The sequence below is a fragment of the Vombatus ursinus genome, unplaced genomic scaffold, assembly GCF_900497805.2.
Source record: "Vombatus ursinus unplaced genomic scaffold, bare-nosed wombat genome assembly UNPS02014809.1, whole genome shotgun sequence".
Lineage (NCBI taxonomy): Eukaryota > Metazoa > Chordata > Mammalia > Diprotodontia > Vombatidae > Vombatus > Vombatus ursinus.
The window spans coordinates 1,612,277-1,628,229 of NW_020954587.1; the positions used below are offsets into that span (position 1 = coordinate 1,612,277).

Sequence of the window (15,953 nt, forward strand, 5' to 3'; positions counted from 1 at the left end):
AGATTAAAATCTCTAAAAAAAATCAGGGAGACTTGCTATGGTCCCAATATGCCTTTCCAGATTTAGGTAGACTGATTTTGAGATGACAAACACGCACTACATCCCTAAGCCTTTCCAGCTCAGTCATGCCTGCTAGTACTTGAACTCCATTCGTATAGCCTTTAAGAAAGTAGAGTTACCATTCTGGGAAACAATTTGGAACTGTGCCCAAAGGGCTATAAAACTATTCATGACACTCGATAACTTTACAACCTGACAAGTCACTTAATATCTTGATGTCTGATTTCTTCCTAGGACATATCACAGTCCTGTCATGGTTTGTTATCAGTGGAAGTAACCTTTATTCCAACGAAAAACACAAATTTTGTTCAAATATTCTTATTTGCCAATTCTTCATCTTTTTCTGCTTGGATGTGTTTTCCTAGTATATATATATATATATATAAACATATATATGTGTGTGTGTGTATATATGTGTGTGTGTATATATATATATACACACACACACATATATATGTTCTGGGAAGTTGTGTTAGAGGATAGAATGTGTATTTCTATCTTTTTTTTTTCTTTTGGTACTCCAGATCCCCCAAGCAAAAGACAAAACCCCTGTGTTAGATCAAATGACTGTCTCTTCCTTTAGAATCCTTCCTCTTTAATTCCCTTTTTATTTCCAAAAAGGACTAACAAAAGGCTTAACATTGTTAGCTAGTACTGGGTTGGCATTGTTCTTTTTTTTTTTTTAAGACAAATTAAACATTTAAAGCAAAGAAAAGTAAAAAAAAAGTGACCAGTGCCTCCAAAGATAGACTTTAGACTTTCATTAGGGATCTCACAAAGAGATAGGAGATACAGATGATTGTCTTAGGGTTTACATGGGAAAGGGTTTCAAAAACATTCCTTCTGTCTCAACACTCTTTGGGCCAAATTTCCCAACTACATTCACTCCCAAAGTCCTGTCACTTTCTTTTATGATGACTGCCTCTTCACATTCTTCCACTCCTAAAACCACAAGACTTCTAAGGGCCTATTCCTTCTCCAATATGATATGTCTTCTATAAGATTCATCAGAATCTTAGTTCATCTTCAAACCACTCTTCTGGACTCACTGAATCAACCTTTAAATGTCATTTGGGACTTGGCATTGCTTCCTTTCTGATTCACTCATGCGACTAATTCACACTTCATACAGAGATAACCTGGAATGCCTAAATACATACAATTATTTTAAGCACCTTTTCTGTGACTAGATCTATAAAAGACCAACTCTTTCCTATTAAAATCTAATGACTGCCTATGTATGAACAAATTTAAAGGCATTAATTAATGGACCATTCTCTGAGTACTCACATTTATACATTGCTTGAAATTTTATTTAAAAAAACCTTTCCCCTCAATAATTCTAGAAAGTAGAAAATACAAGCATTATTATCCCCATTTTATGGATAAAGAAATATGTGCAGAAATGGGAAGTGGCTTGTCCAAAGTGACATAGCTAATAATAAGTTCCTGAATCAGTACTTTGACCAGATGTCTACCCTCTAGTGCTATTTCCAATACATCATGCTGCCTCTCTGCAATAGTGAGGATGATGTTGATGACAATGACAAATCAACACAAAGTTACTAAATGACTACTATAAGCCAAGAACTGTGCTTCATTCCAGGTGTAAAAAGAAAGGCAAAAAAAAATGTTCTTGACATAAGGAAAGTGAGAAGTTCAAGATGACACCTGGGTTGTGTGAATAGGTGGTGTTTTTGAGAATAACAGGGCAGTTAGCAAGACGGGATGGTTTGTGGGAGAAAGATAATGGTTCAGGTTTGGTCATGTTGAGCTTAAAATTTCTATAGGACATCTTCTTCAAGACATCCAACAGGAGAGAAATTAATAAATAAAAAAATCTTAGTATCTTAATAAAATCTTAGCATTGATAAATTAATAAATCTTAGTAACATTAATCTTGTTGTTCAGTCATTTTTAGTCATGTCCAACTCTTTGTCATTCCATTTGGGGTTTTATTGGCAAAGGTACTAGAGTAATTTGCCTTTTTCTTCTCCAGATCATTTTATAGATGAGAAACTAAGGCAAACAGTGTTAAGTGACTTGACCAGGATCACATAGCTAGTAAATGTGTCAGGATATATTTGAACTCAGGAAGAAGAGTCTTCCTGATTTCAGTCCTGGCACTCTATCCACTGCACCACCTTGTTTCCTCTTCATTACCCTAGAAATGAATATTAAATATATGGGAGCTGCTGAAATCACCAAGCAAAATAGTATAAAGGCTTGGGGGATATCCCTATGACAATGGGTGTGACCTGGATGAAGATCTAGTAAAGGAGAAAGAGAAAGTAGGAGGAAAAGAAGGAAAAAAAGCAACATCTCAAAAAAAAAAACCTTGAGAGTTCACACAGGTATTTAGGCCTTATATAAATGTTTTCCCTATAGCAGCCTGTGAAGTAGGGAGTGCAAGTATGTATGTATGTTTCCCTCAATTTACAAATGAGAAAAGAGATAAGAAAAATGATTGCCCTTAGTTGGTATCCAAATAGTGTTCTTTACTTTCCTTTCTGGGAAGAAGAATTAAAAAAAAACATGGAATCTTGTGAGCTAAATTCTGTGATAATGCATCTAATTTAGGGAACTAAATATGGGGGGGGACCTTCCTTGATTGACTAGCAATATTTATCAAGCACATTTCTGGAGGTTATTTTAAAACATCAAATTTAATGGAAATTCTGAGGGCTCAGGATTCCATCTGTCTTTTGATAAAACACTGTAATTGTAATTCAAAGTGATTTTACTGTAACATTATGTGTTTCATGTAATGCTATCAACTAGTAACGTTGCACAACAGTATGAGAATTTGATGAGAAAAACAGATTTCATTTTTTATGACAGTTTAAATGTATTCTGATTATGTTCTTTCTGGGTGCTTTTATTTGGGAGTTGAAAATAAGAAAAAGACAAGACTGAAAGGAAAAGAAATGATGTAAACACACATTACAATTTTCTTGTAAATCTGCTATAAAATATGATATAAAGTGAGTGCAACTGTTCATCATAGTCAGAGTTGAATCTAAACCATCTCTATTAACCATAAGATTTTTTTCAGATGTAGATTTTTTCCCTGATATCTAAAAAATGATAAATGAAGGGAAAATATACTGAAATTCAAGGGCATATTGTATAAATTTTACATTAAAGTGAATTGCTACTGAGAGAGTGGAGAATATATATCAATTTTCTATAATGGAGAACATCCAAATGGAATGATGTTGGCAAAACTTCCATCAACAACAACTTCTAGAGAAAAGCTTATCTATTGTTTCCTCTTTTTTGGACTAAATTTATATTTCTTAGAAAGTTGTAGTGGTTCCACCACTTTCTAAAGTTGTATGACTTTAGGGAAGTTTTTTGTTTGTTTGTTTGTTTGAACATTTTTGAGCCTTGGTTTCCTAAACTTTTGCTAATGTTATTTTGAGGAGTGTAATATTTACACTACAGACACTTAGATAGAGATTTATAGTCAGGCCTGAGTTTACAGAATGTTTCTGACACTCACTAACTTTGCAACCTGACAAGTCACTTACTATCTTGATATCTGATTTCTCCCTAGGACATATCACATAAGTCGGTCCTGTCATGGTTTGTATCAATGGAAGCAGTCCCTATTTGAATGAAAATCATAAATCTTTCACCTACTTAAGTGGGCCCATAGATTCTTGGCCCAGATACAATCTACCAGATATCATTGTTGTTGGAGAGGAAGAGCCAAGATGGCAGAGAAAGAGCAGGGACTTGCCTGAGCTTTCCCAAATTCCCCTTCAAACAGCTTGAAATAATACCTTAAAATGAGTTCTGGGATGGCAGAACCCAAAAACAGTTTTCCAGATCCCCAAAACTTAGAAGATTCTCAGAAAAAGTCTGTTGCACTGGAGGGCAGGCACTCCACCAAACCAGCAGCAGGCCTTGAGGCCAACTAACTCAGCAGTGGCAGTACTCTCAGCCCATAAACTGTAAGGAGGTGATACAATTGGTCAGAAGGAGATTACAGGGGTCATTTTGCTGGCACTGTATACAGGACTCTGTTCCATTGCTTATTTGTGGATCCAGGTTGTAGTGCTAGGTCTCAGTCCTAGGTCGGGGAGGAACACAAGCACACTGGAGCTTGTGGCCTCAAGAGAGTAGGAGTCCTGAACACAGTTCCAGGGTGGAAAAGAGTACTTATGGTCACTCACAGAGCAAACCAGAAGCAAGGAGAGTAGCAAACCTGTCTTTCATTAGATTATATCTTGGAAGAACTGAAAACTTACAGACCCTAAGAATTATCTCTGAAAACAGCTACAAAAAAAAACCTGAAGCTTTGGACAATACCCTTTTGACTGGGGAGTAGAGCTCAGCTTTACTATAAAGTTAAAAGTCAAGAAAAAAGGCTTATGAGTAAAATAACAAGAACAATAACAGCAAAAAAAAAACCTAACCATAGCTACTATGGTGACAGGGAAGATGAAAAGACAAAATCAGAAGAAGACAAGAGTGTCAAAATTGCTACTTTCAAAGCCTCAAAGGAAAATGTGAATTGGTGTCAGGCCCAAAAAGAATTCCTGTAAGAGTTCAAAAGGGATTTGAAAAATCAAATAATATAGATAAAGGAAAAACTGGGGAAAAAATTGAGTGTTGCAAAAAAAAAAATCATGAAAAAAAAGAGTCAACAGCTGGTAAAGGAAGCACAAAAAAATACTGAAGACAATACCTTAAAAAAAATCACAGAATAAGTCAAATGGTAAAAGAGGCACAAAAATCCACTGAAGAAAATAATGCCCTGAAAAGCAGAGTTGGTCAAATGGAAAAAGATATACAAAAATTCACTGCTGAAAATAATTCCTTAAAAATTAGAATTGAGCAAGTAGAAGCTAATGTCTCCTTGAGACATCAAGAAGTGATAAAACAAAATAAAAAGAATGAAAAAATAGAAGAAAACATAAACTATCTCACTGGAAAAACAACTGACCTGAGTAACAGAGGAGAAATGATTTAAGAATTATTGTATTATTTGAAAGCCATGATAAAAGAAAATAGGCTAGACATGATCTTTCAAGAAATTGCAAAGGAAAACTGCCCTGATATTCTAGAACCAGAAGGGAAAATAGAAATGGAAAGAATCCATTCATCACCTCCTGAAAGAGATCCCAAAATGAAAACTCCCAGAAATGTTATAGCCAAATTCCAGAGCTCCCAGGTTAAGGGGAAAATATTGCAAGCAGCCAGAAAGAAACAATTTTCAAATTATTATGGAACTACCATTAGGATAACACAAGATTTAGCAGCTTCTACATTAAAGAATCAGGGGGCTTGGAATATGATATTCTGGAGGACAAAGGAGCTAGGATTATAATGAAGATCAATGCTGAGTTTAATCTTTCTGGGGATTATATGGGATTACATTAAAAGGATATTTAATTAAATAGAGGACTATCAAATATTCCTGATAAAAAGACCATAGAAAATTTGACTTTTCAAGTACAAGACTTAAGAGAAGCATAAAACAGTTAACAGGAAAGAAATTATAGGCATTCAATATGGTTGAATTGCTTATATTCCACATATGCATGGAATTGAATCAAATTTATAAAAATAAGAGCCAATATCAGGTTTGGAATTGGTTGTAATTTCTTTTTCCTGGTTCCCCAGAGTCCACTTTGCTGGAGGAATTCCTGCTAGTCTCTTCCCTTATTTTCTTCTCAGAATGCCTGGGAGAAGGGGTATGGAGGAGAGGAAAATTGAACTCTATTAATTTAAAGAGCTTTTATCTCCAAGGTCATTGTAAAATATTTCTTAAGCCTTTTGAAACAATTTTGTAAAAATTTTTCATGGGCTTTTTACTTATTTTTTATGTTGTAATTAATTAGTAGCTGAAATATGTTTGCAATGAGATGTGTTTCTTTAGGTGCTTGATAGGAAAAATAATCTTAATTAATAAATAAAGCAGCAATTTAAATATTGCAAGTTAGTTTATCAAATTGTTAATGATTTTCATTTAGTCCATAAGAACTAAACAAATCTGATCTTTTTAAACATTCATTTTGCATTAAGCACATTTTTTCCTCCTAACATTAAGCACACATTTTTTAAAATCACAGATAATCTTGAACTAGAAAGTTGATCATGTCTATTATTTTAATATTATGTCTAGTAATTTTGTTCATGTGTAAAATTCTACCAGAAAAGAGATTTAATATTCCTTTACTGATAATTATTTTTTTTTCAAAAGGGAAGTAAACAGACCAATATTCAGATTTAATGTTATCAAAAATTTTAAAGAGCATGATCCCATGATCTTTATTACAATTTTCCTTTTAATGTAAAAATGTAATGGCAATGACAATGACAAAATAAAATATAAATTAATACTGTCATTTCTATAGCTTTATTGGATCATTATTTCTATTCTTTCAGAAGAATATAAAATTGGCAATTATGGTTTTCAATATTAAAATAATACTATATAAAACTCATAAAATTTATGTAAGCTCTATGAAATATTGGATTTACATTGACTAAACCCTTATTATATTTATGAGAATAAATGAAATGACAGTGAAAGTCATTATATGCTGTTCAGAAATATTATAAAAAGAATGTGGCCAGACTTTATAGTATAAAAGTTAAATTTTTGTGAATGAAAATATTACATTTGTTTTTATTTTTAAGATTATTGATACTTTTTTTTGTTTTTGTCAGAGGGATTTTCTGATCTACCCCACCCACACACTTTTGAACTCTTCCTTTTAAAGAAAAAAAATATACCGGGAGCCAAGATGGCAGAGTAAGAAGTAAGTTGCTCTCACCCTCCTTTATTAACCTCTGAAAGTCCAGAAAATATCACCCCAGGAAAAACTCTAGAACAGCTAAACCAGCAGAAAGACTGGGTGCAGCAGTCTGGTAGCCCAGGAAGCTTGAGGGATTAATGGGAAAGGTCCCTCTTGCCCTGGGGGAGGGGAAAGCAGTACAGAATCGGAGGCTTCCCACCAAGCTAGTGGAAAGCCCCACCTCAGCATACCAGGGACAGATCCTGAACCCCAGGTGGTGGAGCAGGCAAACACCAACACCAGTTAGGTATGATAGAACTCTGGAGAAAATTGAATGGGGATAGAAAGGAATATACTTTTTTTCTCGGCACATACACAAAAATTGACCATGTTCTAGGGCATAAAAACTTCACAATCCAATGCAGAAAGGCAGAAATATTAAATGTACCCTCTTCAGATCATGATGCAATAAAAATTATATGTAATAAAGGGCCACGGAAAGATAGACTAAAATATAATTGGAAACTAAATAATCTAATCCTAAAAAATGAATGGGTCAAACAACAAATCATAGAAACAATAACTTCATTCAAGAGAATGACAATAATGATCAACATACCAAAATTTATGGGATGCAGCGAAAGCAGTTCTTAGGGGTAGTTTTATATTTCTAAATGCTTACATGAATAAAACAGAGAAAGAAGAGATCAATTAATTGGGCAAGCAACCAAAAAAAAAAAAACTAGAAAAAGAACAAAAAAAATTATAAAGTAAAATCAATCAATACGGAGGAGCCTTGTCTGACTGGGAGAAGAAAAGTGTGATTCATCATCTCTTCTCCAAGTTTGAGAGTGGTCATTAAAATTAATCTATATTCAGTTTTCATTTAATGTTGGTTTAATTTCCAGTATTTTAGTCATTGTATCTCGTTGACCCCTGAGTTCTGAATATTTAGAGTCATAGATTCTATCAGTTATCTAAAGGGACTTTTTTTTAAACTGGACACTGTAAGGGTGGAAAACTTTCCCTGAATCAAAGAGCCAGTAAATATAAGAGGCAGGATTTGAATGCAGGTCCTGATAACACTGAGGCCAGCTTTCTATCTAGTATACCATTTTTTTCTCTCATATGATCACAGATGTAGACCTAGAAGAGACCTTCACAGTCATTTATTTCAAAGCCTTCACTTTGAAAATATAGAAACTGAGGCCCAGAAAGATTTTGATTTTCCCAAAGCCATGCATATACTAAGTAAAAGAACAAATGCTAACTAAAGTCTTATAACTCTAAATTTAATGCTTCCCTCTCCATAAATTCAAATGAATCATCATACATTTCATGAATATTCAACATTTCTTAAGGCAAAATGTTAATCTATTATATTAACAGAACAAAGTTTATCCAGTTATTCCCAAATTCATGAATATCTACCTTGTTTCCAATGTTTTTTTTCTTACTACAAAAAGGGATACAATGAATATTTTGCCCTTTATTGGGTTTGTCTTTCTGTTCTTGATCTACTTGTATTTAACTTGGTAGTCCTGGCCTCCTTAGAGGCCAGAGCTATCAAAGAAGCGTTCTCACCACAAAAACAAACAAACAAACAAAAAAAAAAAACCCAAACAAACAAAAAAACTTTGGCACCATCAAATGGCTTAATGTCAGAAATGGAGAATTAGATATTAGTTTATAAATTACAATTAAATTAAAGAAGGTACATTACCATCTATTTTGTCCTTGTACCCAAGGGTCTTTATCTATCTTCAAATGAGATTGGCTTATAGTAGGCTTATAGTAGGCACTTAAAATGTGTTTGTTCTACCAATCAAGCTGATTTACAGCTAAAACCTCATATATGTGTTGTCTCCCAATTAGAATTGTAGCTCTTTGAGATCAAGGTCTGTCATGTTTTCTTTTTTTGTCTCCCGCGTGCTTAGCATAGAGTGTTGTATTTAGTGTTTTTCTTCACTTATTTGTTGGAGGCATATGCATAGCTATGGGACCGCTAGGTCAAAGGCTTGAAATATTTTAATGATTTTTCACACATAATTCCTAATAATTTTTAAAAGTTTGGGGTCAATTCACAACTCCACCAATACTAGATTAGTATTTCTGTCTTCCTGAACACTCTATAACATTTAACCATTTTCATCTTATCATCTTAGTTCAGTAACAGGTATGTAGTTAAGCCTTAGTTGAAAAAAAAAACTCCTTATTTGTGTTATATAATATTTTTCATATGTTTTTGATGATTTGTAGTTCTTTGGAAAATTGTTCATATTTTTTAATCACTAGCTCCAGTCAAATTCTTTTGGGACCTTATATATCTTGGATATTAGACTTTTCTATCAGAGATATTTGATGTGAAGATTTTTCCACTTGATATTATCTCTCATGTTAGCTGTATTGATTTTATTATCAATCCCTTGGTTGCTTAAGAATTGTCCCTTTGGTCACTGGTTCCATTTTCTATAATTTTAAATGATTTTATCTTTATGTTTAAATCATACAAGTATCACATTTATTTGGAATATATTAGCATAGATATTATATAATATGCTTTTCCAAATCTAATTTGTGCCAAATTGATTTCCAGTTTTCCCAACAATTTTTGTCAAATGGGCAGGGGGATAGGGAGTGTTTAGTAGTTTTTGTTCTTTAATTTATTAAATATGGGAAGGCTATTTTTTATTGCTTCTGTATCTTGGTTAATCAGTTCCAATGATGCTCTTTTTATGTTTTAACTTGAGCCAAAGAGTTTTAATGAATATTGCTTATAATATAGTTTGAGATTCAGTAATGTGATATTTTGTTAATTCTGCTTATTATAATTTCTCTTGAAATTCTAGACATTTCATTCATCCAAATGAATTTTGATATTATTACACATAGTTCTAAAATTTAAGTCACTGGGAATTGGCTAAGTTGTAGCATTATACCTGTAAATGATTTTCATAGTATCATTTGGGGAGAAGTGTCCAAACCAGGTCTTTCTGACTGAGGCCGGGTCCCTATACACTACATCACATTTATCATAATACCTAGTACCATTTTTTTTTACTAATTTGCATGGTCCACTCATAAACAAACAAAAAAACCCACCTCTCTCTAATTATTCAAGTTTTATTTTATTTCCATGAAAATGTTTTATCTTCATATTAGATTGTATCTTGGTAAGTCAATATTGAGCTATTATATATATTTTGCATTGATTTTAAATTGGATTTCTCTGCTTTTCCTAATGACTTTGTTAGTTACACATAGAAATGATGATTTTTGTAGATTTATTTTTCATCCCTTTGTATTGTTAAAGTTACAAATCATCTCAATTTCTCCAATGATTCTCAATTTTTTAAAGTAAAAATTCCTATCATCTGCAAATAGGGAAAAATTTTTTTCATCTTCTTTACTAATATTTATTCCTTTAGTATCTATTTCTTATTTTTCACTATGCCAAAAATTTTTAGATATGTGTCAAATAACAGTGAGGTGGTGGAGATTTTTTTATTTACTGTCCTTTATATGGCAAGCTGCCAGTGGCATTCTTTTAAAACTAATATTACAAAAAAAATCGAATATTACCTTCTGGGTGGTTCATATGGCTATAACATGAAAGTAGAGCAAGACTTTCTTCATGTAGCTTCAAAGGGCACAAATACATTAGGTTAATTGAAATTAGGAGACTGGATTTAGCTCAAGGTAAAGTGTAACTCTCCCATAATAAGAATTCTACAAAAATAGAATTGAATATCTTATGTGATACTAGAACTATTCAAGCAGATGTTGGATTGCCACCTGTCACAGGTCCTTGAGTTGGGAGTAGTCATGGGGGAAGAACCAGATAATCTCTATGGTTCCTCAGAATCCTAATGTCCTATTATTTTTCACCTGTAATTCATAAGGACTATCTAAATATCTGATAAGTATTATATAAGGTTAACATTTTAAAATTATCAAATCTACTGCCAAATCAAAATACCCTCTGATAAATATTTCAAGGCCAAAGGACCCATTTTCCTTCCATAAGTGAATAGAAACAGAAACATATTGATTTCAGTCAGACCTCAAAGCCAACCAAAGGAAACAAATAAGAAGAACCAAAAACACTTGGTTTTGTATGTTTTTATTGGGTTATTTTTTAAGACTCTCAGAAAAAAAATGAAGAATACTAAAATTAACTATTTGAGGCATCCTTTGGTTTGTTTTTATTTTTATTTTTATGACATCCCATACATTTCTGTCCAGAGTACTAGTAATTAGTTTCTGATTTATAAACCTAATAAAAACTCTGGCACTTGGAGATGCATATTAAAACACCAGTCTTCATACCCTTTATGGCCTAAATACTGAAAATAGACAATGAGAATCAAGATATTTTCAGAAAAGTTAAATGTACATTCTTTTTCTTCAAAAGGTAAAATTGCCAAAATAAAAGTGAAGTTTTAAAAGACATTTTTACCATAAATTCCATTGTTCATGTGTAGCAATCAATATCTCTTTATAGAGTGTTTTAGTAGAAAAAAGCAGCTACTTTCCTCTTGAATGGACTTCAATTAAGATTAATTTCATCTTGTTTCTTACTCCTTTCCTAGCTCTGACTCTTTTATTTTGCCCCTATGCTAAATATTTTTCTAAGGATAAAAAAATTGCTGCTCTCTTCCAGATCAATAAGCTATCGTATCATTATTTTGATATATATAATCTTATGATATAGTGTTGTCATGAGATACGGTTAATATAAAGTCAATATAAAAAGCAGGAAGCTTGAGTATCAAGACCTACCTCTCTCACATAGTGATAAATGATTATGGGCAAGTTTCAGTAGAGTCAGCAACTCTCCAAAAAGTTAAATGACAAATTAGTTACAAACAAATTGTCTATCTACATTATAGAGGAGTTTCCACAACGGGAGTCCCTTAATCTGTTTAAATCACAAGGTCAGCCTCCTATAAGGTATCACATTACATTAAAATTTTTGAGTTGCCTGAAAAATCATAATTTCTCTCATTCTAGAGTTCTCTAAGTTTATATCAAGCTCATTTTCTTTTTTAATTTTTTTTAAAATTTATTTTTGTTACATTTTAAGTTTTGAACTGCCTCCCTCCCTCACTCCCCACCAAAACACACAGATAGATATATGTATGTATGTATGTATGTATGTGTGTATGCATGTGTGTATGCATGTGTGTATATATATATAACATATATATACACACCAAATTATGTATACTTCTATTTATATGTGTATATATTATGTATACTTTTATTTATCAGCTCTTTCTCTGGAAGTGAATAATATCTTCCTTCATAGGCCTTTGTAGTTGATTTGAGTATTCATAATGATCAGAACAATTTAGTTCACAGTTGTTCTTTGAAGATTATTGCTGTATACAACATTCTCTTGACTCTGCTCATTTCACTCTTAATTATTTCATGCAAATCTTTCCATGTTTTCCTAAAATCAAACAGCTCATTTCTTGGAGCACAGTAATATTCCATCATGTAGAAACTTAAAATGAATAAAACATGACAGAATAGTTTTTAATATTTTGATCTGTATTCAGACTCCATTAGTTCTTTCTTTGGGGATGGATAGCATATTTCATGATAAATCCTTCAGAGTTGTCTTGGATCATTGCATTGCTGAGAATAGCTAAGTCATTTACAGTTGATATCTCACAATATTGCTGTTACTGTGTACAACATTCTCTTGGTTCTGCTCATTTCATTTTACATCAGTTCATGTAAGTCTCTCCAGGTTTTTCTGAGAGCATCTAGCTCATGATTTCTTACATCACAACAGTGTTCCATCACAATCATATACCACAAATTGTTCAGCCATTCCCCAACTGATGGGCATCTCTTCAGTTTCTAATTCTTTATCACCAGAAAAAGAATTGCTATAAATATTTGGGCATAGTTCCAAATTGCTCTACATAATGGTTGAATCGATTCACAATTCCACCAACAGTGCATTAGTGCCTCAATGTTCCCACAATCCCTGCAACATTTATCACTATCCTTTTCTTTCCTATTAGCTAATCTAATAGGTTGGAGGAAGTGCCTCAGTATTGTGGTAATTTACATTTCTCCAATGAACAGTGATTTAGAGTATTTTTATATGGCTATAGATAACTTTGATTATTTCATGTAAAAACAAATTATTCATATTATTTGATCATTTGTCAATTGGGGAATGGCTCTTATTTTTATATCTCTATATATTTGAGTGATGAGGCCTTTATCAGAGAAATTTGCTTCAAAAATTGTTTATGGTTATGATTGTTAACTGTATTTCCCTCCATCTTATTTGCCCCTTTTTATTCCATTCTCTCTATCTCATTTCACCTTGTCCCTCATCAAAAGTGTTTTGCTTCTAACTATTGTCTCCCCCAATCAACTTTCCCTTCTATGAGCACCCACCACACTTCTCATATCCCTTCCCCTCCTACTTTCATGGGTAAGATATATTTCTACACCCAATTGAGTGTGTATGCTATTCCCTCTGAGATAATTCCAATGAGAGTAAGGTTCAAGCATTCCCTGCCACTTATGCCATCTTATCCTCTTCTGTAATACTATAATAGATAGATCTGTCTTGGTTCTTTTATGGAAGAATATTTACCCCATTCTACCTCTCCTTTTCCCTTTCTCCCAGTACATTCATCTTTATCACCCCTTAATTGCATTTTTAGATAATTATCCCATCATATTCAACTCATACCTCATCTATCTATCTATCTATCTATCTATCTATCTATCTATCTATCTATCTATCTATCTATCCACGTGTTTGTGAGTGTGTGTATATATGTGTGTACATAAATGTATGTGTATGCATGTATGTACACACATATATTCCATCTTAATGCCCTAATAATAAGTAAGTTCTTATGCATTACAGGTATCATCTTCCAATGTAGGAAAGCAAAATGTTTAACCTTATTAAGTCCCTTATGACTTCCCTTTCCTGTTTAGCTTTTTATGCTTCTCTTGAGTCTTGTATTTGGAAGTCAAATTTTCTATTTAACTCTGGTCTTTTCATTAGGAATGCCTGGGAGTCTTCTATTTAATTGAATACTTATTTTTTCCCTGAAGGATTATGCTCAATTTTGCTGGGTAGGTGATTCTTGGTTGTAATTCTAGCTCTTTTGCTCTCCAGAGTATCATATGCCAACCCCTTTGATCCTTTAATGCATAAACTGTTAAATCTTGTGCTATCCTGACTGAGGCTCCAAAACACTTGAATGTTATTTTTTTTTTCTGGATACTAGCAATATTTTCTCCTTAACCTGAGAACTCATATTCCTGAGAGCTTTCATTTTGGGATCTCTTCTAGAATGTGATTAGTGGATTCTTTCAATTTTTATTTTACCCTCTGTTTTAGAATATCACAGCAATTTTCCTTGATAATTTCTTGAAAGATGATGTGCAGTTTCTTTTTTGATCATGGCTTTCAGGAAGTCCAATAATTTTTAAGTTACCCCTCCTAGATCTATTTTCCAGGTCAGTTGTTTTTCCAATGAGATACTTCACATTGTCTTCTAGTTTGTTTATCATCATCATCATCATCATCATCATCATCATCATCATCATTATTATTATTATTATTATTTTGGCTTTGCTTTATTGTTTCTTTATGTCTCATAGAGTCATTAGCTTCCACTTGCTCAATTCTAAATTTCAAAGAATTATTTTGTTCAGTGAGCTTTTGTACCTCCTTTTCCATTTGGCCAATTCCATTTTATAATAAGTTCTTTTCTTCAGTGAATTTTTGTGTCTTTTTCCATTTGGCCAATTCTGCTTTTCAAGGCATTCTTCTGCTCATTGGATTTTTGTACTTCTTTTGTTATATAGCCTAGTCTGCTTTTTAAGGTATTATTTTTCTTTAGCATTTTCTGTGCTTCCTTTCCCAAGCTGTTGACTCTATTTTTATGATTTTCTTGCATTCTCATTTTTTCCCAACTTTTCCTCTACCTCTCTTACTTGACTTTTAAAATCCTACTTGAGCTTTTCCATAGCCTGAAACCAATCCATATTTTTTTGGAGGCTTTAGTTGTAGGAGTTTTTATTTTGCTGTCTTCTAAGTGTGTGTTTTGATTTTCCTTGTCACCATAGTAACTTTCAATAGTCATATTTTTTCTGTTGTTTGCTCATCTTCTTACCTGTTTCTTGATTTTTAACTCTTCGTCAAAGCAAGGCTCTGCTTCCAGTATGGACGGCTCATTGTCCCATGATTCAGCGGTTTTTTTTTTTTCAGCTGTTTTCAGAGATACTTCTAGGGACCTATAAATTTTCAGTTTTTCCAAGGTGGTATGATCTAAGGAGAGGAGTGTTTACTGTTCTTCTGGCCTATGCTTTGGTCTGTGAACAAAGATAAGCACTCTCTTCTGCTCTGGAACTGTGATGAGTGTCCTAGTTTCACTGTGGCTGCTAGTTCTGAAGTACTAGTCCTCTTCCTTAACCTGGGACTGACACCCAGGACTGCAACCTGGATCTGAGTATGGGCAAAGCAACAGAGTCCTGCCCCCCAATGCCAGCAAAGAAATGACTGTAATCTCCTTCTGATCAGATGTTCAACCCTCTCACCATTTGTGGGCTTAGAGATCCAGAAGCAGTCACTGCAGCTATTGATTCATTCACCCGATTTGTTGTGTACTGCTCTGCACTGGCATGGCCTACACTGGATGGTGCTCCACTCTCAACATGGTGTGAGAGATCTTATGTGCCAAACATAAGTTGCCTTGGGCTAGAAAATTGTTTCACTCTGTCCTTTTGCGGGTTCTGCCACTACAGGATTTATTTTAGGGAATTACTTAAAGGTCTTTGGAGGGGTTTGGGGGAGAACTCAGGAGAGACCCTGCCTTCTCTCTGGCATCTTGGCTCTGCCCTCTTTTAAGCTCACTTTCAATCAGTACTAGATTTCTTGTTACATTTTATAGCCAAATATTTTCTCTAAGAATGTCAACTGTGATTTTATGCCAAGATGTATACAAAACTCCTTAAGTGAAAACTTTGAAATACACTTTGTTAATTTAACTAGCATGATCAATGGAGAAGATGTAAAAGAAACACACATACACACAGACACATCTTTAAGGTATTTGAAAGAACATTTTTGGGTTTCCCAAAAACATACAA

The 15,953-nt window shown here is 33.3% G+C and overlaps 1 protein-coding gene across 1 annotated transcript in view; it reads right to left on the reverse strand.

Annotated features, from left to right (window-relative positions):
- CFAP47 (cilia and flagella associated protein 47) overlaps nucleotides 1-15,953 on the reverse strand; it is an 857,531-nt gene that overhangs the window by 15,956 nt on the left and 825,622 nt on the right. The window lies entirely within an intron of this gene.